This window comes from Rhinopithecus roxellana, chromosome 9, assembly GCF_007565055.1.
Source record: "Rhinopithecus roxellana isolate Shanxi Qingling chromosome 9, ASM756505v1, whole genome shotgun sequence".
Classification (NCBI taxonomy): Eukaryota; Metazoa; Chordata; class Mammalia; order Primates; family Cercopithecidae; genus Rhinopithecus; species Rhinopithecus roxellana.
In genome coordinates this window covers 48,475,396-48,503,281 of record NC_044557.1, presented here as the reverse complement: position 1 = coordinate 48,503,281, position 27,886 = coordinate 48,475,396, and the positions used below count along the sequence as shown (strand labels likewise).

At 35.0% G+C, this 27,886-nt stretch overlaps 1 protein-coding gene and 1 pseudogene across 21 annotated transcripts in view; both read right to left on the bottom strand.

The window, feature by feature from the left end:
- RALYL (RALY RNA binding protein like) overlaps window positions 1-27,886 on the bottom strand; it is a 737,403-nt gene that overhangs the window by 263,398 nt on the left and 446,119 nt on the right. The window lies entirely within an intron of this gene.
- The window catches only part of LOC115899702, a 90,220-nt pseudogene that overhangs the window by 36,413 nt on the left and 25,921 nt on the right, over window positions 1-27,886 (bottom strand).

Below are 27,886 nucleotides of genomic sequence, written 5' to 3'. Positions count from 1 at the left end.
CAGAAGTGGCAATGGCAGGGAGTTATTGACAGTAGATGGAAGGGGAAGTCAGATGTATAAAGTTGAAAAGGAAAAAAACAAAGAAAACAAACAAAAGAGAATAAAACACTCCAATCCCTCCACCCACAACACTGCAATCAAAACATCATTCATAAAAGAAATTACACAGATTTGGGCTGAATTGAAAGAAGTGGGCACTCTTAAACTATGAAGAGGATAGCCATAGAAAAAAAATCAGACCACATCCACACACAACTATTTTGAAAAATCACTAAAATTGAATTGACGCATTTCAGCTGATGAAAATTCTTCCCATAAAACTGACCAAAGAACTGAAAAGACCTATAATACAATGCACCAAACTAAAGTAAATATCCTCAGATGAGCATTTGGAAAGTTTTTCGAAGTATGCTGAATTAGAAAGATAAACACTGAAAGCAGCAAAGGACAACAACAGGAAGAAATAAAATGAGAATCAATTGAACCCAAGAAAGAAATTAAAAAATTAAATATCAGAATTGAAAATGACCAAGAATATGAATTCAAATGACAATTTCATAAAGGGTATTGAATAAAGAGAAAAAAAACCAGAGTAATGCAAAAGACTTTTTTTATTAAAAAAAAAATAAAAAGGATCAGAGAGAAGGTGCTTGAAATGGAAGCTAAGTAAATGATGTCCAAGATTTGCATATCTGGAGCCTTTCACTAAGAAAACCAAAACCATGAAAGAGAACTAATATTTAAAACTATAGGTCAAGGAAACTTTTCAGAAAACAAAAAGAAGACCTGAATCTGCATCTTGAAATGGCGTATTAAGGAAAATTGAACTGGTGTGAGCAATTCCAAACCATACTCAAGTAAAACTGTTAGACTTAAAAAAACATAAAGTATCCTCAGGGCCTCCAGGAAATGAAACGACAAGGTGAAAAAGCATGAGAATAGACAGGCAATCAGACCTCTCAAAAATAAAAACGCAAACCAACATGAAGTGGAATTTTCAAGAAACTTAGAAATTCTGACATCAGCCAAGTCCTTGAAGTGTGAAAGGAATAGAAAAAAGTTTCGAATGTGCAAAACACACGCTTACATGCCCTTTCAAAGGAGTCTGCTAGAGGATGAGCTTCATCCAACCAAGTCTGACCAAACGACTTGAGGGTATTTCATATTTTTACTAGTTAGACCTAAGACAAAGAACTGAGGCTACAAAGTCTTAATCTTGGGTAGAAGAATAATATGTAAGCATAATATATTCTCACAAAAATAAACTTAAAAAAGAAAACATGGAAAAGGAGAAAGGAAAGTAGAATCATTTTATTAACTATTGTCCATGTCTTAGATAGGATTTGAAAGATACCAATTAAAATTGACAGAAGAGATTGTAAAAGTTTTAAAATGGAGGAAACAAAACCAGAAAATTTAAGACTATATAAAATATTAAAACAAAAAATAATCACTAGAGCTAGAATAGAAATCCTTATAAATATAGTATAAACATATAGTTTAAACAAGTTAAAATATAGTATAAACAAGTTAAATGATGTAAACAACAACAAAAACACAACACAGTGGGGGGGGGAAACACAGTAAAAATAAGATAACATAATATACTCAGTAATTACAACATAAGATACCATGACAATTGAGACCCAACATATTAGTCACATCCTAAATATTATTATGATGTATTCATTTAATAATAATAAAAAAATTTAATTTGGCTTATAAAGCAAAACTGAATTCTGTGCTATACACAAAGGATAAACTTGGCCAGGCACAGTGGTTCACGCCTGTAATGCCAGCATTTTGGGAGTCTGAGGGAGGTGGATCACTTGAGGCCAGGAGCTCGAGACCAGTCTGGCCATCATGGGGAAACTCTGTCTCTAGTAAAAATACAAAAATTAGCTGGGTGTGTTGGTGTATACCTGTAATCCCAGCTACTCAGGAGACTGAGGCAGAAGAACCTGTGAGGTGGAGGTTGCAGTGAGCTGAGATTGCACCACTGCACTCCAGTCTGGGAAAGAGAGCAAGACTCTGTCTCAAAAAAAAAAAAGAAAAGAAAAAGAAAGAGAAAAAAAAGACAAACTTGAAACACAATGATTCAAAAAGCTAAACATAAAGGAATGAGCAAAGGTTTAATAGACAAGATAATATATAAGAAAGCAGGGATACAATCCTGTTGCAGATAAAGTAGAATTTAAGCCAGAAACATGAAATGAGTAATACTGCTACATTTTCCCTGCTATCACTCCAGCAATCAGATCTGCCTTACACTGTTCTACCTTTTCTTTTTTCTAAAGAATGTATCAAGTTCTAATATATAATTTTAGTTACTCATTTCTTATGTCTAGTAATAAGTGAGAAGTTTCTTATTAGGATGTCAGTCCATGAGGATAGGAATTTTATCCATTTTAAAACTAGTAATATCAAATTTCTAGAATAAAGCCTAGCTCATACAAGATGTTCAATATTTGTTAAGTGAATGAATAATAAATTTAACCTGTTTTCTTACCTGTGAAATGGGAATAATAATGTCCCTTTTTTAGGCTAAAGAGTCTAGCCAAAAAGTGCGTTTTAAAACTTTTCCCCCCTTTTCCCCTTTTTCCCTAGTCTCAAAATGTTACCCTTAAACATATTGTGGAAACCTTCTCTTCTCCTCCTTAGTCTTAAGCTGTAGCCTTGAAATATACTTTATTTGAAACACCACATCCCTCTCTTTCTCACCATACACTCACTTACACCATGCACATTTATCTAACTGTATACTTTTAGTCATTATAAGCTTATTTAGAAGTCCCAGGTGCTAGCCTTAAAACAGACTACACCTAGAGACCCACCTGTAAGTTTCCAGAGATTACCTCAAGGTGGTTATGGGCAATCTGGCTATTGCTGAGATGATGCCAGCCTGCACTTCAGGAGGACCATGGCTAGAAACAGTCATTGGGACAAGATACATAGACCTTGTACTCAGTACCCTTCCTGCATGCCTCCCATTCCAAGTTCCTCTTTTTAAACCCCTATCCCTAAAGTATGAAGTGGTTACTTTGGATGTGAATTTGGCTACTTCTCTATTATTAGTTTTAGTAAATAAATTCACTTAGTTTTTATCATATCTCACTCTTGTTACTGGGCTCAGAAAGCAGCAAGTGGCCAGATCTGCATTCGGTTACATTTTTGTTGACCCATATGGAGACTGCTGTGTGCTCTGGGGTCTCCAGCCTGCCGGTCTAATTTCTGTATGATAGGGCATAGGGATGCCTGTGAATGCCAGCTGCTCATGGCTGACCCCATGGCTGGAACATTAGGGAATTTCCCTGCTGCTGCCGAGATGCTTTTGTCTTGTAGATCCTCTTTCTCTTCCTGGTGCAGTGCCTGCTGCCTTCAACGCTCCTCTGGTGCAAAGGAAGTGACCACTGGAGAGGTCAACAAACCTGGGACTGAGTGAGTTAGTTAGAACGCACCCAACTATCCTCTGCCTTTTTTAGGTTGTCAGTGGGGCTCTTCTCTATTTAGACTCAACTGCTAGGGATACCATTTGAGCGTTTTATGCATTTGTATTTGTGGCACCCTTGGGGTTTTGCTTGGTTCAGACTCAACTGGCGTTTGGGGGTTGGGGGGCTGTTTGAAACTGAGGTGATACATTTGGGACTCTATCCAGCCCCTTACCTGGGGATTTTTTGGAGATATGTCACTTGTTTGTATGTGTGAGTGTGTGACCTTTGTGTGTGGGCCCTAATCTCTCTCTTTCCCCTCCTTCCAACTTCATCCTCCAGATTGTCTCAGGAGCCACCTACAGCTTTATTCCTTTAGGCCAAAAGCATCCTTAGCTCCCTGCAGCTGGAAATGGTTCACCTTAACTGGTGACTTGCAGAGATGAGAGGGATTCACCCCATACCATGGAGGTATGGGGTGCTGAGGCTCTCTCTGACAGGAGATAAAGTAGGATGGTGGGTGGTACTGACCCTGAACCTTGAGGTGGCTGGAAGGCTCACAAGCTTCTTCTCCTTCCTTTCTCTTTCATCCTCTCTTCTGTAAAACCTGACCTCCTTTCTTGTCTCCATTCCTTTCTTTTTCTCTTTTCTTATTAAATCCAGGGACACCAGCCCTGAAGGGGAAAAACAGCTTCCAAATCTTAGCTCCTGAGTTTGTCATCCTCTTTAAGGCTACAGCTGGTTACATATTATGGCCCTTTTTGTGCCCATTTTGAACTGAGAGACAAATTACAGCAAGAAAAATTCAGAGCTCAAATGGTGAATCTGCAACTAGAGAGTTAAGTGGAATCTTCTAAAGCTCTCTGTCTTCTTATCTTTTCTTTCTACCTGCTTTAAATCTGCTGTTACTAAGTCGCTGGTGCTGAGATAAGACTCATTATTTATGGTCTATCAGAATGTAAACATTGGAAACATGTTTGAAACTGAAAAGGAAAAAGAAAGGTAAAAGAGTTTTATTCTTAAGTTTAAAAAACCCCAGAAATTTCCATAGAAGCTGCTTTACTCAAAATTTTGGTTCACAGCTTTCCTTGGATTACCTATCAGGGCAAACAAAGTTTAGCTATGTGAATAGGTTACAATTTTGTCAGAAAAATAACTTGTGGAGTCAGCTATCTTTTATAAGTCAATGAGTCTGTGGTGCTATTTCATGGCTAGAGTTCCAAGGTAAAAGCTATTGGATCTTTGTTTGTGCATGTATGTATACGTGCATTTAGATGTATTTATGTAATATACATGTATTATGTTCTGTGTCATATTTAGTATGCTACCAAATTGGCTCATGAGTAAATGAGTACTCATAAATTAAGTCCAAATGCTTTTCATTCACATGAATCTTAGATAAATAAAACTAGTTAGTAAATAAAAATATTACTAAATTTTAAAAAATGCCTTCAGAAGCATGGGCATAAATTTGTGTCTGGATAAATAAGTTTTACATTTGCCTTTGCTAAATGTTTAAGGTATCAATGTTTTGGCATAAAGGTTATAAGACCTAGGCAAAAACAAAGTAATCTCTGATTATATGATTTTTTCTTTTTACAAATAAGATTAATTTATGATTGCTGTTTCAATAAAAACTGCTGAATCTTCTGAGTTGCTGGCAAAATACACATGTGCTTAAGTTTCTTACTTAGGTATTCACCTAATGTTCAGACTTTAAAAATGGTTAATAGCGAAATAACTTTAAATAATGACTAGCTTTGTGTAATATGACACTTTTCAGAAGTAATCTAAACTGCTAATAATGGAAAAATTGAGTATATATTAATGACATAAGTGTACCTTTTGTATAATTTAAAAGTTAAAATTATTTTGAATTAAATAATAAGTGCTCCTTGGATGTCTCTGTCATTCCCAATTAAGAAAATATCACGATGTAGGAAAACATGTTTCTAAAACTGTGGAATGGCTTAATCTATAAAATGCTAATATCTGACAAATAGTTCAGGATTTCTTACCCCCTACGTTTTTACTAAAATTGAAAGTTACTAAAATTCATAATTCTAGTTAATATATAATTCTGTTAGTTGTATTCTTATGTTAAAAAGGAATAATTTGGAGGTTATTTTAAAGTTATTTATTTTAAAAAGGTAAAAATAAACCAGTAAGCAGGGGACAGAGATATAAAGTTATGGATATAAAATATATTTTAAATTAAAAGGTTATAAAGACAAGAGAATAATTTTATATGAAAAAAGAGCTTATATGATAAATGATAAATTCTTGTCCCAAAATAAAATTACTGGTTATTTAGAAAAGATGAAAATTTAATACAAGTCAGAAAGTCCAAGCATGGTATAAACGGTCTATGTAAGCTATAATAAGGTTTGTGAAAGAAAAATTATAAAGGAAGTTTTGTATATAATGCAGTTGACTATAATTACAAGGGAACTATTTATAATGGTCTTTGTAAGATTGGTCTCCTTTGTTATAATGAGATTTTCTTAAGAAAGTAATTGGCTCTTAATAAAATTACAGGAGATTTTGATTTTTAATTTTATATCCTGTTTCTTTTGAAAACTTCTCAGAATCATACCTCAGAAGTTCAGTTTCTGTGGTCTCCCACCACTTTTAGCTTTTTCTCTCCTTGAGAAAGCTTGAGATAACGCTCTTCTTCAGCTTTTTCATGAGCTTCTGTAAGTTTTTTCCTCCAGTTCTAACTATTGTTGAGGCCTGATGCGAAAACATTTTATCTTGAGGGTCTAGAAAAGCAATGTTTTCCTCTAGTATAAGTTGATTTTGTCATCTTGGCTTTTCTTGATATGTCTAAATTTTTCAATGTAATCAGAAAACTTCTTATGCAATTACTAAGAATAATATATCCCTTTGCTATACTCATAATCTTAACACACTCTTCCCACATCTGATTAAATTCATGTACTTTTTCATCAGATTTAATTTCCAAGTTATGTAAATGGGCTTTCCATAAGAAGCAGTCACATTGCAGGTTTTTCTTTGCCTTTCTGGTAACTTGCTTAAGAGACAACATTTTAGGTTTTATCAAAATAATTCCTATGCTGTCTTTATTAGGTTTCTAATTCCTTAAAAAACTGATATTTAAAATAATTAATGTTTTTACATCCATGTAATCTCCTGTATTGCCTTTAAAGTCTTTTGATTATTACTTGGGTTAAATGAGTAACTATTGTTTTACAATGACCTGTGGTTCTGTTGCAATAAAATATTTTGAGCCTTTTAATACCTTTGTCAAACATCTTAAAGAACAAATCCTAAATTAAGTCTCTGATTTACAGCTGGGGCTTATGAAAGCTATACAAATTTATTCAGACCCTCTAAGTCAGGGATAGGCACACAGATGCCTAAATAGCTGAACAAAATATTTGTGTTTTGTATAGCTAATTTCTACAAGCCAAGATCATAGTAGCTAAATGCACAGAATTTATAGATAAGTCAACTTTATGACCTTATTTTTTGGCTTCTGGATTTTGCCTATTATATTGATTAAAGGGTTTTAAGGATTAATGAGTGCCTTCCCACCTCCATGCCTGTCTTGCTTAGAGCATTTAATTGGCCTTAATTCTTTTGACTCTAAGTTCGTTGGCCATAAGGATCCCACCAAGGTGTATGATGGACCAGGGGCAGATAGCACACCACCTCAGCATTGATATGGGGCAAAATAGAAGGTTGGCCATCAGTACTGCCTCTGGTATACTTTGAAAAAAAAGCGAGAATATAAACAAAAAATAAAATAATTCTAAGTCCCCCAGCAAACTGAATGGATCCCCCATCTTGGCCAAAGGAAATCCCAAAGAAACCTAAAAAACCAGTTCAGGCCATGACAGCAAGTGAAGACTCAGATAAGCTTCACTGTACCTTTCCTCACTTTTTTTGATTTAGACACAACTGATCAGCATTAGCATTAAAATGGAGATCATAAGGCTGACAGAAAAGGTTTGTTGTAACAAAACACAAAATTATGCACAGGACCTAAGATGATGCCAGGCATGGGTTAAGTCACATACTCCTACACTTAAAGAATAAAATATGTTCTAACTGACATACAGTTTTTTTTTTATCTCTAGAAGTCAATAAGCTGACTAACTGCCCCCCCCCCAGGCCCTTATTCCACAAGCAACTATAGCTTTAATTAAATAAAAGATTAATTTTAGTAAGTTTCTCCTGAGGAAAGACCACCAGCCATGGGCTAGTTCTGCCCAGTTTACAGAAAGTACACATTTGCATGCCTTTATGTCATAAAAAGACCTTTTGACTCATAAGGCCTAGTGTAATACATTAAATATTGAGTCTCCATCCCATCTCTCTCTTTGTGTGTGTGTGTGTGTATATATATATATATATTTTTTTTTCTCACAATATAACCCAAGCTATGCATGCATTAGATACTCATATTTCTGTTATAGATGATCTTTGTCAGGACTCCATAACAACATGGTTTAGTTAACTTCTTAATACAGACAAGACTCTCATATACAATATAAGTTGATATTCTGCTCATTGTTTACCTTGGTTGCTAAGAATTTTATTGCCATTGTACACTCTGCATAGGGTTGAGGATAGACTTTGTCAGAAGCTCTTAGTTCCCTGCACCATAATGCTCCAGCAAATTTCTGCTATAAATCTCCTATTTTGTTTCTAATTGAGCTTATTTGGATTTCTCTCTTTTTTTCTTGGTTAATCTTGTTAACAGTCTATCAATTTTATTTATTTATTTCAAAGAACCAGCTTTTTGTTTCATTTATCTTTTGTATTTTTATTGTTTCAATTTAGTTTAGTTCTGCTCTGATCTTGGTTATTTCTTTTCTTCTGCTGGGTTTGGGTTTGGTTTGTTTTTGTTTCTCTAGTTCCTTGAGGTGTGAGCTTAGATTGTCTATTTGTGCTCTTTCAGACTTTTTGATGTAGGTATTTAAGGCTATGAACTTTCCTCTTAGCACCACATTTGCTGTGTCCCAGAAGTTTTGATTGGTTGTGCCACTTTTATCATTCAGTTCAAATAATTTTTTAATTTCCATCTAGATTTCATTGTTGACCCAATTAACATTCAGGAGCAGGTTATTTAATTCCCATGTATTTGCATGGTTTTGAAGGTTCTTTTGGTAGCTGATTTCCAAATTAATTCCACTATGGTCTGAAAGAGTACTTGTTATAATTTCAATTTTCCTAAATTTATTGAGAATTGTTTTGCGGCCTGTCATATGGTCTGTCTTGGAGAAAGTTCCATGTGCTGATAAACAGAATATATATTCTGCAGTTGTTGGGTAGAATGTTCTGTAAATATCTGTTAAATCTATTTGTTCTAGCTTTTAAATGTACTTTCTCTGAAGCACCACATCCCTCTTTTTCTTATCATACACTCCCTTAAACCATGCACATTCATCTAACTGTATGCCTGTACTAATTATGAGCTTACTTAGAAGTTCCAGGGGGTAACTTTGAAACAGATAATGCATGGAGACCCAGCTGCAAAATTCCAGAGATTACCTCAAGGTGGTTAGTCAACAAACCAGCTATTGTTGAGATAATCCCAGTCCACACTCCAGGAGGACCACAGCTAGAAATAGCCACCAGAACAAGATATGCAGACCTTGTACTGAGTACCCTTCCCTCATGCCTACCATTCCAAGTTCCCCCTTTAAAGACCCTCTCCCCAGCCTAAACTTTGAAGTGATTACTTTAGATGTAAATCTGGCCACTTCCCCATTACTAATTTTGGTAAATAAAGTCACTTTCTTTCTACCATAACTCACTCTTGTTATTGGATTCTGCAAGCAGCCAGTGGTTGGACTTATGTTTGGTTATCCTTGCAGGCCTGATTGGGAGCAGAGGAGAAAATGCATAAAAATCTTCTAGGAAATGTCACCTGACCTTGGATACATTTACTACTGCTACTACTACTGTTACTACTGCTACTACTACTGCTGCTGCTGCTGCTACTACTACTACTACTACTACTTCCTCTACTATGAACTGCAGTAGTTTCAAATCTACTACTACTACTACTACTACTACTACTACTACTTCCTCTACTATGAACTGCAATAGTTTCAAATCTAACTCATCTCTTTAAATACCTGAAAATATAGGTTTGAAAGGGCAAAACTGTCCTAGAACAAAACTTGAATTGATGAAGTCAATAGTTTTTGATTAGATAAAATGTCTGCAATATCAAATGAAACATATTTTGTCTCTCTTGCATGTTAGAATCATGGACTCACAGAATTTTGGAACATTAAGGATAAGAACCTAAATAGTATAATAACATTTTACCAAGTATCTACATAACTGTATGCATATTTTCTGATAGGACGGTAGTTTGACTAATTTTCTGTTATTAATTTTCAGATATGACACAGTCCAAGCTTCCATAGGTGAAGACTAGCCACAGCAGAATAATTAGAACATCAGCATAAACAGCTATTCCGTTTGGGTGAAAGGATGAGAAATAAGCCATGAGGGACTTTTTCTGCAAGAAACATATGATATTGTTATTTTACCCATAAACAGACTTAAAGATGTGCTTTAATGATGGTATATAGTTTCCCTCCTCACATTTGAAAAATATGTATCAGTCCCAGCAATAAATTTTTATGACAATAGAAGGATTTTCTTCATCAAAAAGAAACCAGTCTAAAAGTAAGTGTGGAATAGCCCTGTTTGTCAATAAGACAAATGCTTGTAAAAGATCCAAGAATCTGTAGGTGGAAAAAAGCAGAGTAACATTTGGGTGATGATGAAAGGAAAAAGTGTGGTGTTATTCTTGTGGTAGTATACAATAGGCTTCCAGCTAGATGGAGGGCACGGTGATATTGTCCTAATATAGATCACTCAGCTGATAGTATCAAGATGTAACAAGGGGAGAGCTACTAATGGGGGTGCTTTTGGATACTTTTATTGTTATAAAAAATGTGTGTATTTCCTGACTTGTTCTGAGTACATTCCATCTCTCACAGGAAGAATTATTCTATTCTATGATACTAAAGCAACCTGCTTGTATTTACCAAACTACCGGGGAAAAGTATGTTTCTATTTTGAATTTATATCATCCAGAAAGAAATCACTGATAAGGGTGATGAATTCCACATTTCGGAGAGTAGATATAAGACATTTCAGAGCAAATACAAGAATAATGGTTCTAGACAGTGCTGTCAAAAAGAAAGGTGGCTTTTTGTAGACATGCACAAAATTAAATCCTGATAATACAATCAGAAAATTCTGATAAGAAAGAAGCAGAGACTCTAAAGAAAATGTGTGGTAATAGAGGATTTTCAAATGAACTCTTGTTGGAAAATGACACTTTACATCATCGAAAGAGGTCACATAAACAAGAATGGGACAGAATGGAAGAACCAAAATACTGGTGTCTGACAGTCTTATGTTAGGATTAACCAGAAGTTCAAAAAGCCAAGGAGTTTTAATTATGTTCAGATTGAGAAAACCAAAGATACTGTAGGTTCACATATTGTGTCATAAAGCATGAAGTTAATGGTTGAAAATGAGAGTGCAGCTGGAAACCATCATTCTTAGCAAACTATCACAAGAAGAAGAGAAAACCAAACACCGCATGTTCTCACTCATAGGTGGGAACTGAACAATGAGATCACTTGGACTCGGGAAGGGGAACATCACGCACTGGGGCCTATCATGGGGAGGGGGGAGGGGGGAGGAGGGAGGGATTGCATTGCGGAGTTATACATGATATAAATGATGAATTGATGGGTGCTGACGAGTTGATGGGTGCAGCACACCAACATGGCATAAGTATACATATGTAACAAACCTGCACATTATGCACATGTACCCTAGAACTTAAAGTATAATAATAAAAAAAAAAAAAAAAAAAAAAAAAGAAAATGAGAGTGCAGTTTCCTCATCTCTAGAACACAAAGCTAATAGGAAGAGGAGCTAACATTGATTGAATAACTTACATTCCAGGCACCATGCTAAGAGCCGTGTGTTAAATAAGTTCTCTTCTAGACCTACACTTTCAGTGTCATTTTATTATATCTCCTGGACCTAAAGAAAGAATTACCTCAAAATACTGTATATCCAAGGGCAAGATGACATAATTTTACTTCATATGAAAATATCTGGAGGGCTTTATGATTTTTTTTTTTTGTAAATCTCTCAATAGTATCTGTACCTATCAAAAACCTGAATGTTATGTCAGTAGAACTGAAGTTGCTCCAGTAAGAGAGCTGATTATTCTATTGTGCTTGGAAACTATCTCCAAAAATGTTTTAAAGAGTTTTTTGTCCACATTATCATATTCTGATAAATTTATCCAGAAAACAAAAGGCCTGGAGACTTTGTCATTTAAAAAAATGGTTGAAGAACCTGGAAATGGCTCTTCTACAGAAGATAGTACTTAAAAGATATGACAGGTGTTATGAACAATTGGAAGGGATGTAAAGCAGAAGATAATCAGACTGATTTTACCTTTTTTCCAACATACTGTAACAATTAAATATTGTTTCACTTTTTGATGCCTCCATTTTGTTTTTATAGAACACCTTCTCTTAGAAATGTGAGGATAAAATAAAAAATATGTAAAGTACTTAGCCTGCTACTTAACGCATTGTAAATGTTCAATCAGTTATCCTCATTACTCTCAGCAATGAGGATGTTCGCTTTATAATGGCAGGAATAAAGAACGATTACTATCTTGCATACCCTTTTCACCACCATTATCTGGCAAACAGCAGGTTCTCCCTAACTACATGACTAGGTGTGGGCTTTTCAAGGTCAGAACTAGAATCCTGAGTGTAGTTTACAGGATTAAAGGCTTCAACTCAATGAATGCCATGGAACCAACCTAAAAGAAAATAGTAGTTTATCATTTTCCCACCATTTGATATCAATAGAATGAGTTCAAGAAAAATTGGAGTGGTTATCAATTTAGTGTGTTGACCTCCTCCAACTCCTTGAAGTTCTCTTTTCTGTCTGTGACACACTATACTATAGCTTCTCTTCCATCTTTCTGACCAGCCCTTCCTCAGTCTTTTATCGATTTTTTTCCCATTGTTTAAACTTTAATCCTAGAAAATTTCCTGACTTCTTAGCCCTTATTAATAAGTGTTTTGAATATATAAATATAATAAGGGCTACTAAACCTTTATTAATAATGTACTGAATACATGAGACTGTGTTATAAGCTATGGAGAATGTAAAATAGAGTACAGTAAATGTATTTTGGTGCCAGCAACTCACAGACCAATAGGACAAACATTTCATAATTAGCTTCAGAAGTTTAATAAAATGACAAGTACTGTAGGAATGACAGAGAGTGACAGGTTTATTTTAAATGTGTTTTCTAAAAAGCTTCATGGAAAATATAGTGGTTCATCTGGGATTTCATAAATGCAGAGCACAGGCCTTTGAAAGGCAGACACAAAGACGGGAAGAGTATTGTTAGCAGACAGAAGATACTGGTCAAAAGTAGGGAGGAAAGAAATAAAAGCATAAATGAAGAGATATGTTTAGGGGTAACACATAAATCCATGTCACTAGAGCATGTTATAATGTGTACTCTTATTTAGATGTGGAGATCATGAATACAAATGTAGTAATATGAATTCTAATCTAATCTAACAATATAAAAGTTAACACTGTCAGGTTGATGCTTAGTTTAATCTGTGATCTTTACAAGTACAGTTATGACATTTACTAAGTAATGAGGTATTTTGTTTGGCAGGAACTGTACTAAGTCATTTATATTCATTATATCATTTTATCATCAGTAACCTTTCCGATGGTACAAACCTGTAATTTCGTGAAGTCAAGACTGAAGAAAAATTAAGTATCTCATCCCAAGCCAAACAATTTTAAGTAGGACTGGATTGAAGTCTAAGTTTGGTTGATTGCATAGACTTTGATGGATCTTTCTATGGTGGCAGAATGCCTCTGTCTTAATAGAAAAAACACGTGAGAGGTAGGCATACACATTTTTCCTAATTTAGAAGTGATATGACCCATACAGTTTGCATATATACAAAAACTAAGCTGTTTGGTCCTCATTTCCCAAATGCCATATGCAATTTAATCTTTAGTTAGTATTGACTCATAGCCTCTTTTACAATGTTTTGTTGTTATTGTTACCATTTTGTTGCTTTAAACACATCGTCTGATTTGTTACTATTATCTCTCCAATTAAAAAGAAATAATATTTTACCAAAAGGAATTTATTTGTGAAACTACTCAGGACTTATTTTTTCTTAAAAGTTGCTGTACTTCAATTCACTATCAAATAAATACAAAAATGTGTTTTTATTGGAACAGCCTTTTTCTATTTTAAATTGTGCAGCTAAAAATTTTTTTTAAAGTGAGGGTGGGGGAAAGGAAGCAGGGGAGAGCCAGTTTCCACTTTATTTGCCTGATGTGATAAACAGTTATCTCCTACTGTCCAAACTCTATCTGGGTGTTACCAGCCTGTAATCTCATCTAGCTAGAAACTCTATTGCTGAACCAGGACATTCCAAAAAAACAGAGTATAACACTAGAAAAGTACATTAAATGGAGATTTACTAAAGACTCAGTCTCTAACATTTTAATAAACTGCAGGCAATATTGAAAAAAAGCCCAATTCTATCAATTGTAGTAAAGAAATTAGTTTATGATAAATCTGTATCTATGGCTAAAGCCTCCAATTTTATGGCCAGAAAAAGTGCAGCCAATTGCGGTTAGTTGCTATCATAAACATTTGTGTGATATTTAAATTGAATCTATTCCATTCTGAATGGAAACATGATACACATAGCATGAAGTCATTATAAAGTCACGTTGTCAAAATAGTGGGAATTCAGTGTTGCTGAAATGAAAACACTGTATATTCCTCTGGGAAAAGCTCTCCTTCATTTCCTATTCAAAATAATGTTGTTTGGAGATATTCATTAGGCTTTCTATAAAACTTGGTGGGGTACCTTACAAAATAGTAGAATTTAGCCCTGATCTCATCTAGAATAAATCAAGGTCACCACTGTACTGGAATATACTAAACGTAAAGTTCAGACAGAAAAATAAAGAAAAGTACACACACACACACACACACGTTTATATAAAGTCACAACCAAATATCTGAATTGACAACTGTTATTTTTTCTTAGGATATTACAAAGCAGGTTATTGTTAACCACCACTATCAAAGATACATATAAAATGGGACATGGCACAACACTGCTTTTACATCCAAATACTCAGAATTTCTAGAATGGACTTCTAATAATATCATCTGCCTTAAATATAGCAAATTTGTAGCTGGAAAAAAATTTCTTCCCATTTTAAAGATGGAAATAGAGGTCTAAGATATGTGCCTTAGTTCATTTGGGCTGCTACAGCAAAATACTATCAACTGGGTAGCTTATAAACAATAACCAAACCAGCTATTGTTGAGATAATCCCAGTCCACACTCCAGGAGGACTGAAATTGAAATTTTATTTTATTTCAATTTTTTTTTTTTTTTTTTTTTTTTTGAGACGGAGTCCCCCTCTGTGGCCCAGGCTGGAGTGCAGTGGCGCAATCTCGGCTCACTGCAAGCTCCGCCTCCCGGGTTCACACCATTCTCCTGCCTCAGCCTCCCATGTAGATTTTATTTCTATTTTTTACAGTTCTGGACCCTGGGAGGTCCAAGTCAAGCCACTGGCAGATTCTGTGTCTTATAAGGGCCTGCCTTCTTGTTCATAGAGGGCATCTTCCAGCTGTCCTCTCACATGGTGGGACGGGAGAATGAGCTATTTTATAAGGACATTAACCCCTTTCAATAGGCCTCCAGCCTCATAACCTAATCACCTCCCAAAGGATGCACTTCCTAATATCATCATTTTAGGAGTTACAATTTCAACATATGAATTTGGCAGGGGGGTTTAGAGCATAGCAATATGGAATTTAATAATATGGAATTTGTTTAATAATATAAATGAGTAATGCCTATTTAGATTAAGAAATGTCTTCACCTTTAAGTAACAGTTGTTCAAATCATACAAATAATTTTGTGCACAATTTTTCCAGGACCATATGAGTCTGCAGAATATAAGTTCTAATGCCATCAAATATATCAAAAAGAAGGATGTTGGAGAAATTAATGAATAGTTTTTACTACTGACTTTCTCCCAAGACTCTGTTCCTGACCCTCTTTATTTCCAGTACTTTCAACTTCCTCTATCCTGAATTCTATACCTCAGTCTACATTTACATACAGATCTTCCCATTAAAAAAAAAAAAAAAAAAAGAACTGTCTTTTTGACCCTGTTTACATTCTGAAGCCACCATCTTGAAAACAGTGCTATCTTGAAAATTATGACAATTATACTAATATATTTGAGCAGTGTTACACAGGTTTCAAAAGATTTTCATATAATTGATCTTTCATCCCATGACAACCTTAAGCAATTTTGTTAGTATTTTTGCTTTTTAAATGAGAGTGACACTCAGAGATCAATACTTCTTCAATTTCTAAACACTAAAAGGCCTTTAAGAGATCAAGTCAGAACCCAAATATGAACACACAAAAAATAAACTGAATGATTTTTGGGCAGGGGTCACCTTAAGAGAACAACATGAACTAACCTAATACCATTTTCATACAGTCTGTATTTCTTTTCTTGGACAATAAGAGGGATTTGTGAAAGTCAGACTTTGCTAAAATAGGCAAAGACCTTGCTGAAATGCAGAGACATTATAAAGGCATTTATAAAATTTATCAACCTAGTGACACTATCAAAATATGAAATAGGGTTTGGGACTTGTTGGCAATCTCCATATGATCACACTTTTCTTCCAGAATGTTCCTAAAATTCCTAGAATTTTTACCTGATTTTAGTGTCAGTTTCACCTGTCTGTTGTTCATGCAATGCATCCTGATAATAAAAACGTTTATGTTTCAATCTGCTGATGCTCTACAAAGCTCTTTAATTTTTATAAAATCTAATCTAATTCACAAGTTTTTCTTCTTGCATTCCAAGTGTATTCTTTGGAAAATGCAGATAAATTGGTTAAATTATTTTGCTTTTTCTGATAATCTTCACATTTCTACTCTCCTTCACAGATGTTTATGGAGTACCTACTCTCCACAACAGCCATTGAGCCGGGCACCGGGAACACAGCCGTTACCACTGTCATTTAACAGTTTTTAGTTTGGTAAAGTCAGCAAAAATATTTTGGTGTTTAGTTTTCTCAATATCAACTTCATTTACCAGTTTCTAGTTTAGTGAGGCCAACAGAACATTTGGGTCTTCAGTTTCCTCAACGTTCTAGTTTAAAGATGAGCATTATTGAGGAGACACATGGAAGCAGCAGAGAAACTGCACCATCTTTCCCACTTACCCACCCAAAATTCCTTTTGAATCAATGCATATTCTAAGCAATCAAACTTACTCATCATACTTCCCTTTTTCTGCTTGAATATAGGGTTTCTTGTTGTTGTTGTTTGAAGTGTTTGAAAGTTCGGTGGCCTCCCTGGCTATCTTCATGTACCTGTACATGTACCTGTACTCATCCCTCCACACTAGAAGGCCCCGGTTACACTAAGCGTTCTTTGGAGAGCACACTAGGTAGCCAGGCTGTATTTAGGATGGCGTTCCTGTTCCTAATTAGTAAAACATTTGTAACGTCAAATATTCCATTTTCAGAGTCTTCTACTCATTCTGAATTCCATTTCCAATTAAGAGTCTACCTTTGTTTTGAATCTTATTTTTGTAATTTGCTGTGCTAATCTTAGCTGGAAAAAATTCTAAATCATATAGCCTGATTGTCCTAATCTTCCATTTGCTTAAATGATGTTTTCTCTTGGTAATCAGAATTAAGCTTGGAGTTTCAAGTCCTTATTTCTTTTCTTAGTTACTCAGAGTTAATGCTCTTTGAAAGGAAAATTAAGATGCTGCATGATCTTTAGCATGTCATTTAACATTTTTGGATGTCAGCATAGTCATTTATAAAATTTCTGGAGTAAAGATTCTTTTTAAAAAACCATATATCCTTTTGGTTTTTCATCCAAAAATGCATACTCATTGTAGAACAATTAGAAAACACACAAAAGGGGAAAATCACACATAATTCCACTTGAGAACCACTTTCAGTATTGTAGTGCATAACCTTTCAAGCTTTAGTCTATGAAATACTGTGCGTATATACACACACAAATATATGCTCTATTGTATACTATTATACATATTACAAAGACTGTTCTGTCATATGAGCTGAGTTTACCCTGAGTAATATATGTAAAATATCTTTACATCTCCACAGTATCATTTTCATTGTCTGCTTAGGTTTGCATTGTGTGGAATTTCCAGAATTTGTTTAATGAATCTGCCATTATTGAGGATTGTTAAGTTTTATTCATTATTATTATAGAAGTATCACAATGAATATCATTATATATTTGTATTGTTCACTTATTTTCCTAGGATGAATGCCCAGAAGTAGTTTCTAAGTCTCAGAATATATACATTTTGGAAGTATTTTTCCCACACTCTCACATTATTTCCAGCACAATATTGTAGTTCACTTTTATTTCAGTCCATTAAAGAAAAGTTTATTGAGCCCCTGCTATCTAGGTGAAGGAGATACTAAAGTTAACAAAATAGACAAAGGTTCCTGTCTTCTTGGAGCATACATTCAATAAGGCAGGACAGTCAATAGTCAGATAAATAAATTACATGGTATATTAGAAGGTGATATGCACAACAGAGAAAAGCTAGGGAAGTCACCGAGAGGATTCTATTTCCATAACAGCCTAGATTTTCTGTAGCCACTTCCAGTGTATTATAATCCTGAGTCAAGGTTCAAGATGTAATTAAATGCTGTGCTTTTTGCTGAGTCAATCAGGCATCCAGATAGTTGAGATGTCTATAATGGCAGCTGTATTTTGTATCTATGCCTATTAGGTTATCTGTTTCAAAAGATTATCCTCCACATTTTTCTTACTAGACAGACCATCTAAAATAAGATCTTTCACCATTAATATTTTTGTTTTTTTACCATTAACAATTTTGGGTTTTAATAAACAAAAATTATTTTCCAAAATAACTTCCATCAATATTTCAATCTAAGATCATAGATGCTCATGAAGACTGCTACTGTCATTCTTGCTAGGCCCCTCTATCCACCCTTCTTACTTGGTGTTTCCTTCAGCAGCACGCATGCTACCTTGATGGTCCTCCCCACAGTACTCTATCCTCCCATGTTTCTCAACAAAATGTTATGATTTTACTTACCTTTTTCCACGATGATTTCTTCAGACTTTAACTGCAACACAAGTTGATGTAAAAATATACTCATTTACTCTTTTGGTGAATATCAATTATCACCTACTCTGTAGGACTTAAATAATGTAGTAGGTAAAAGTAAGTTTGTCTACCTTCAAAGGAATTTATATTCTAACAAGGGAAATAGATAAGCAAATAAATGTTCACAAATAAAATAAATAAAATACACAATAATGTCTATTGGGGATCATAATGGGACAGGGAGTGAGGAAGGCCTTTTTGAGGAAGTGTTACTAAATCTGAAACTTGAAAGATGAGGAAGAGCCAGGGAAACTAAGAACTAATTAAAATTAAGATGTGTGAATGCAGGAAGAAAATACTCATGGGCTGAGAAGTTGCATAAATATTGGTGACTATGGAATAATGAAAAGAGGGAAGAGTTACTTAAGAAAGAGGAGCGAAAAATACCAGCCAAACTGTATCAAGTTTAGTAGTTAGGATTTTACTCTGCATCTAATAGTAAGTCATTGAAAGGTATTACACAATAAGTAGCATTAGGTGTATTTATGTTTTTAAAAGATTACTTTGAGATTCCAGAGGATAGACTGAAAGAGGGCAAAAGAGGAAAGACACAACAGCAATTAGGAGTCTAATATAATAGCCCAAATGGAAAATTTTAGAGTAGATCAACTTTTGACAATGGAAATAGACAAGAATTTAGTGGGGTACAATTTGAAATAGATTTGATAAGGTACATTGAAGGACTGAATTTAAATATGGGCATTAAAGAAGAGAGAGGAAACAGATGGGTGTGAGATTTCTCATTTGCACAGTGAGAGAATGGATGATCATATCATTCATTATGGTAGGAAAGTGGAAAACATCAATAATTCAATTTTATCTGTAAGACCTCAGCTCATAGAAGAGGTCTGAGCTAGAGAAATAAATTTGGTGTTTAACAGAATATAGAGACAGAAGTGAAGGAGACAGGCAAAAAGGAGCTGAGAAAGAGTGGCCAGAAATGCATGAAGAAATCTGGAACACAGTTCTGCACGAAGAAAGAAATGCTGTATGTATTAGAGAGACCCTATGAGATAAAAACTGAAAATTGTCCATGAATTTGGAATCCTAGCCACTCCATAAGACCTCTGTCTGGAGAGCAGTGAAAGCACACTAGATGACTGTAAAATTAAGAATGACAGTATTTCCATTGAGGCTTCCTCCCAGTTACGCCTTAGCATAAAACTGTCATGTGGGATAGGGATTTCAGGTACCCAGATTCTGAACAAAGAACTGGAAAAGTATCGTGGTCTAGGAGAGAGAGATCATTCCAAAAGGACTGATCACCCTGTGAGAAAAAATAGGAGGGATTATTTGACCTGGGAGGACAAATGCTAAGTTGAAGACTTCAGAAGCCCTTTTTAGGTCGTTCAATCCAGCCGTGAAAGGTTAACAACCCTATGTTTCCATTGTTGCAGTAATTTAAAAGCGTTGTAACGTATCCTGGATAATAAATTGAAGATACATTGTTAAAGATCAAGAGTGTACCAGAGGCAGTATAAATGTGTAAGGTAATGGTATTATTTTTTTCTTTGTCTAGAATCTATCAGTTCTTTACATTTTCCTTGGAATAGGGGTTTAATTGATTGATCTTTCAGTGTCACACGAAATAAGGCTTGTGAAAGCACAGTAAACTGGAAGGTGCTCTACCAGTATCATTTGTTGCTACTTTCTTCTAAAACATTTTTGATTAAAGGTTGAAGACTAATATTTATTAAAACTTGGCAGGATCATACACAAAACAGAATGTAGCTTGATAATATACTTGTGTACAGTCAATCACCTGTTTTAAATGAATTCCAAATTTGATTCAGACTTAATAAAGTTTCTCAAGTAGTTATATATTTATGCTTTTTCAGTGTCTCCAAACAATTTTTAAAATCAATGCTCCTTAATTAATTAATGCTTTCCAGCAATCTCAATTTTCATTTTAAATAACCTGAAGCTGGTTCTGAATACTCACCGAATTAATTGTTGTGTTCCTTGCCAAAGAGAACCTAAATTTGCAGATGAATATTCTGAAAATTTAAACGTCTTTTATTCCAGCTAGTGTTTGACTGGATTGATTTTCTTAAAAAAACAAAATCAGTGTGAGGAAATGTGAAGAAATGACTCCATCGTGTGGTCAGAAACTAGTAATACAACAGAAGTAGAGAATGGGAGATCTTTAGACAATCAGAATTTCACTAACAAATCATGCAGAGAGTAAAGCTTGGGCGGAATTCGCACAATGCAGGCGCACTAATGGCGCCGCCTAGTGGCATAGCCTGGAATTCTCACAAGCAGCTCTATTTCAGTATGTTCAACTTAAACCTATTTTCTGCTCTTATTAAGTGTTCTCTAACTTAGTAAATTACAAAAGTTCAAAAGTCAAACTATAACACTGAGTGTTATCTCTTACCTCCTTTTTATCATGTTACATACTCATGTGTACAAATATCACATCCCGTTATTTCACTTCCTAAATATTTATCATTTTCAGCTTTTTTTTTTTTTTTTTTTTTTTTTTTTTTTGTTAACTCCGCTATATTTTTGTCATATTTTACCTGGATAACTGTCCTCTCTGAATTACCTTTTAGCATGTTTCTCTTTTGATCACTTCCCACTCCCTCCACATAACCACAATCACAATGACAACCACAGTGACATGTGACCTGACCATGATGCACTTCTGTTTAATCCCATCAAGGGAGCCCTTCCACAACTGGCTAGGGTCCCAGCTCTAACAAAAATTCCTGCTGACATTCCTTATTATTCACCACTCTTCGTTTTATTCATTATATTCTGGTTATCCTGAGAGCCAGTATAGTGTAACACAATCTTTGAATTCAGACTTCCAGAGTTTTAAACCTTGGATTTGCTACACACTGTTGGAAGGTTGCTTAACCTCTTTGTGCCTCAGTTCCCTAAACTAATGAATTTAGGTAATTATGGTATCTACCTTACAGGATATCTATGAAGGTTAAAAGAATAAAGCACTTAGAAAAGTTAGCTGATAGTCAATGCTAATCAGAATTTAAAAGTACTGCTAGTACTATTCATATGAGCTTCTTGATATTTACCAAATATACTCCCTCTATAATGTTTGGTGCTTTACAGTGTTTTTGCTTCTTCTATTTCTGTTGTCTGGAAAGCTTTTGCCATACAGTATACTTTCCTAACTTCTCATCTACTAAAATTTAGCTCAGGAGACAAGTTCTTTACCAGTTCTTCTGCCCGAAGCTATTTTCCTATTGCATCCTATAATTACTATATCATTTCATTTATTATAATACAATAAAACCATTTGTGCCCATCTTCCCAATCAGCCCCAGGCCGTTAGGGTAGAGATTGTTTCATAAGGTAACAGTAATGTTCAATTAGGGACTGTGAAATTTAACCAAATTAAAATCAACTTCCTTGAAAGACAGTTTCATCACTTTCTTTTCAACAAACATAATTTTACATCTAAACTTCTTTTTCATATTTTGAAAAGGACACTATAACACGAACTTCTAAGAATAAACTATAATGCTATTCAAATAAACTCCAGTTTCTCTGTACTCTGTGACTTTCAAATTATATATGAATGCATTTCTCTATATGTATAAAAAGACTACATGATGTCAATGATGTCAATATGACTTATGTTTACTTATGGGCACAGCAGTTTAGGAGAAATTTTGGGAAAAAAAAGACAAGAGCCCCTGAAGTTTACACTGAAATATCTGATAGGATTTATTCTATGGAAAATGACTCTATTTTGTGTCACAATTCCATAAGGTAAGTCAAGAGGCAGTGTGCAAAAGATTTAAACCTAATACAAGTGTGATAGGCAGAATAATATTCCCTAAAGATATCCATGTCCTAATCCCTGTAGACAGTGAATATGTAATCTTACAATACAAAAGAGGCCTTTGCAGATGGGGTTAAAGTTGTGGACTTTGAGATAGGGAGATATCCTGATTATCCAGAAGTGCTCAACCTAATCACATGCACCCTTAAAAGCAGAGATCCTTTTCCAAGTGCAGTCAGTCAGAGGAAGATCTGACCATAACAGAAACACATAGAGAGATGCAATGGTGCTGGCATTGAAGATGAATAAAGGGGGCCATGAGCCAAGGAATGTGCATGGCCTTTAAAAATCAGAAAAGACAAGGAAAAGGATTCTTTCTTATAGCCTCCAAAAAGGAGCACAGTCATACTGAAATTTTGACTTTAGCCCAGCAAACCCACGTTAGGCTTCTGACTGACAGAATTGTATGATAACGCACTGGGGTTGTTTCTAGCAGCTCACTTGTGGTAATTTGTTACAGCTGCAGTAGAGAACTGGTACAGTAAGAAAAGGTTTTCTAAAAGTTAGTGATGTCTAAACAGGGAAAGGGCTGTCCTTGAAAAACGGAGCTGCTCGTTGCTGGATGGCCATATTCAAAATATCTGAGCACGATTCATCTGGCTCCTGGACAGAGAGGGATGTTGAATATGACAATCTCTAAAGACTAATAATAACCCAAAGTGAAAACGTCAACCCTTTTCTGTCAAGACTTGTTTTTTCAAGTGATTATTTCACACAGAAAATAGTACCAGTCAAAAGAGAAGTATCTCATCTCCCACTATCAGACCTACCAGCCTCATGTATCCAGGATGGTCAGACTTTCCACGTTTGTGATGGGGCCATTGGTCCCTTCCTGATGAAACAAATCCTTCTGCTTAGGCTTGGATTCCATGCTCTTTGATTCACTCAAGGATTTTTAAAATTTTTTTTTCCTGTCACTCTTTTTTTCCCCACAGCATATTTGTGATACTCCCCATCATGTAAAGGGTAACTATTTGTACCAACATCCCTCCTCACCATCAACTCCCACATGATTTTCCTGCTCCTGTTTAGAGAAAAACTTCTTCAAATTGCTGTTTGTAATCTTTCGTTTCACATTCTCATCTCATACTCTCCCCTCAATGCACCCCAATTGACAACTTCCTCTCCCTACTTCTCTAAAATAATTATTCTCAAGGTCAGCTATCATCTCAATAGTAAGAGTATGTAAATTTAATTCTACTTATTGTTGGTAACTTACAGGACAGTAGGATGACCTAAGGGGTAAAATATTTTTTGAACCACTACTTTGGAGATTTATTAATTTCATAAACACAATTATTTTCAACACTATCCTTCTATGCATATCAAGGTATGCCCTTTAAAGTGGAAATGGGTAGTGATCATTATTTTATGTGATGAACTGGATCAAAATAATCTTTCATGCTCTTAGACTAATGTATCTAAAATTAATGTGTCATGAAAATATAACACATTAATTCTTTACCTAATGAAAAACTTGTGCCCACTGAACATTTAAACAATACAATAAAATAACAAATCTAAGAGCATGTCATAGCTGACAAGTGGAACTGAGCTCATCTTTGAAAATGGAATAAAACTTAGAAGAAGTTTTTTTTTTTTTTTTTTTTTTTTTTTTTTTTTTTTTTTTTTTTTTTTTTGAGACGGAGTCTCGCTCTGTCGCCCAGGCTGGAGTGCAGTGGCCGGATCTCAGCTCACTGCAAGCTCCGCCTCCCGGGTTTACGCCATTCTCCTGCCTCAGCCTCCCGGGTAGCTGGGACTACAGGCGCCCGCCACCTCGCCCGGCTAGTTTTTTTTTGTATTTTTTAGTAGAGATGGGGTTTCACGGTGTTAGCCAGGATGGTCTCGATCTCCTGACCTCGTGATCCACCCGTCTCGGCCTCCCAAAGTGCTGGGATTACAGGCTTGAGCCACCGCGCCCGGCAGAAGAAGTTTTTATTGCCACATTCAGGGACACATTTAATTTGTTAGAACTTAGCATTGAGAATTGTGTCTATTATAATCAGAACTGGCTTTCAGTCACAAGGATCTTGAATTTTAAGCATGTATGGTGTGCACAATGCCTTAAGAGAGTCACTGAAAATGTTACATGACTATCTCAAAAAGGTGCAGTCTTTAATTTGTTACAACCAAACTTCACATCATATAATAATAAATGCATTTACTTTTTTTTTCCATGTAGATAACAATGACTTGGTGTATAGACATCAACTCATATATCTTGAGACACAGATATGTCTACTTTTCAAATTAAACAGTACTGTTGTTTCCTTTATTTCCCATTATTTTCTATGTGGGCTTTCCATAATCCACAGGACTTTATGAAGGCAGAGTCCTTACCACACTGCTGCCAGGCGACTTCAATCTCTTCCATATGACAGTAAGGAAATTAAATAGAAATTAGTCTTATGGCCTCTGAGAGAGACTTCTCTAGAACAATTATATGTATCAATGCCCCTCTACTCTGTTGAGCACTGTCCTGATCCCTGGACACACTAACCCTGAGGACATCCCTCTATTCCCTACATTTGTTGCTGCTGTTTTTCTAGGAAATGATGCCACTCTCTGTAAAATCTGCTCAAAATTTAGTGGCTCAGATAAGGTTCCAAAATTTTTAAATGCTTAAAACATAGCCTGACCCAGTAAACAATGCTCATGTCTGAGGCTGAATTCTGAGCTCAAAGAAAATGACAGTGTAGATTTCTTTAACATTACCCATAAAGCAAACACTTTTATATCTTCCTAGAATAAATTTTGAACGAGCCCCTCATGCTGAAATATACTTTGGGATGAGACTTTCCCTTAACTCTCTACCAGGTTACATATGACCCCTTTTTCTTTGTGGCATCAAACTCATCTTTCCTCTCATTCATGCAGTGGTAAAGCTCAAATTTTCACTCACTACTATGTTTGTCTTGATTTGTTTCCTTCTCAATTCTATAACTGATACAGTAGCAACTCATTGTGACTTCTGGTTAATTCCATGCATTTAAAGTTTTAACTGAAACATTTAAGTTAAATTATTGGTAATATCCATTATGCAGATGTAACCTCATAATTAATAATTATGCAGATGTAACCTTGTAATTAGCAAATGCTAAAAAAGCCTTACCAAAGAGTCATAGCAAATTGGTTTCACAGAAAAAGAGCTTGAAAATAATGGCTAAATTAGAACTGCAAAGGACTAGAAATCCACATAGACTAGAGTTGACATTATACATATTCATAAGAATCATGCCTTTGAGAATCTGTCCTGAATTTAGAACTCATCTTTTCCAATCTATTCTCTCTTTAAATCCTACAGGGCTACAGCTAACCAGTCTACATTAGGATAGCAAACCTTGAAGTAAATTAGAAAAAGGTTTTTAAGCAGAGACATTGTTTTTACGAAGTTTACTTTTTATGAAGTTCATGTACTGTATGAAAGTTCTATAGTCAGGCTCTCCTAGAACCTACTGACTTATATTTGTAGTACACTGTTTAAACTGATTAATCAAATTTAATTTAACTCTGCGATACCTTTATTGAGAGTTTAAGCCGGTGTCATTCTTTTCTGGAATAAGATGATATATAAATACATACTGACATTGATAGTCTATTATATGCAGGTGCCCACGCTAAGCATAAGGACATTCTGTTTTTTTTTTTTTTTTTTTTTTTTAATGTATTTAACACGAAGCAGGAAAGAGGACTCTTTAAAGCTGATACAACTGGGAAATAAGAGCTCACAGTAGAAAGAGAATCTCTAACAGTCCTCTAGGACTAGCTAAATTAGGTAAAGTAAACTCAGTTTAATAAAGGAGTAGAGCAAAAGAGTAACAATTCACTTTAGAAATATTTCCATAAAAAACTACAAAGTATCTTAAAGTGCAACTTTATGGAAAAGTGCTGCTTAAAAAAGCACACATATTGATTATATGGTTTTGAAATATCTATTAGTTGTCAGGCACTGTGACCAAGACTGAACATATGATAACACATAAGGAAATAAGTGGTTTCTGCCTCTAAAGCCTTATTTTACAGTAATATATGCCATCATTCCTCAAGGGCACGTATCAGGAAGATGTTTTATTGAGGTCGTAAAATGCCAGGTACAGTGACTGGACTGAATCCTCCTGGATAATTCTGGGGAAACTGTTCTGTGGGTTCAAATCTACCAACATATTTTATAAGATTTCAGAAAATATGAAAATACATAAATGTTTCTAAACAAAGAAAATGAAAAAAAAAAAAAAAAAAAAAGGAAAGAAGGGAGGAACAATCTGACTGTAGTCTTAGCTCTTTCCACAGCAGCAGATCCTGACTTTACAGCCCTCTGTAGACCCCACCTGTTGAATTAGTAGTTTAGTACAAAGGTAATTGTGGTTTTTGCCATTAAAAATAAGGCAAAAACTGCAAGTACATTTGTACCAACTTAATTCACTTATAAATTTCTTTCCAGGCTTAAACACCTGAGAATCTATACAATATTCCACAGGTAAGTTAAACAGCCTATTACTGAGGAAGATTGAAGGGCTGGAGACACAGTCATTCTGGAGAAATAGGGAAGATGTAACCTAAAGTTTACTGACCACTCTTCCATGCAGGAGATGCATCTTTTATGTGTCCTTCCCGATTCTGAAAAGCAACCTCAAGTCAGGAAAGATCTATGTTGCCAGCTGGCCTTTGTGATTTCATTCCTATAAGACTAGCTCAGAATTTGAGTGTAGGGAGGACTTTTAGTCTGTTCTTATAAGACTACTTCAAACACCAACAATAATACCTATTCTGAGAGTAATACTGATACTAGTACTTATATTAATAACAACAGCAACAGCTAAGGCTTAACTGAGTTCTTACTATGTGCCAGGCACAATGTGCTTCAACTAATTATCTTTGAAAATTGATCCTAACAAACACTAATCTTTACAGCAATTCAGTGTTGTAGGTACTATTAGTGGATTCCATTTTACAGATGAGGATGCAGAGGCATAACAATTTAGTTAATCTGTAAAAGCTTATAAATTGTGGAGATGAAATTTGGAAGAGAATACTCCTTGACTCAAGATTCTATATCTTTAGAACAAAGAGAGAAGGTGGCTGGTAGGCTACAAGTTCTGTAGCTGTTGACATAGGAATGACAAGGTTTGTATATTATATATATAAATCTGAAGAAAATTGTTTAAAGGAAAAACTGCAGATTTCTGACTTTAAGAAATAATTGTGCATGAATTAGGAAAATATTTGAGAGACTAAACAACCTATAATGATATTAATGTTTTAGCTATATTCTTGGGCATTGTAATTTTTCAAAAGGCCTTTTTCGGCCGGGCGCGGTGGCTCACGC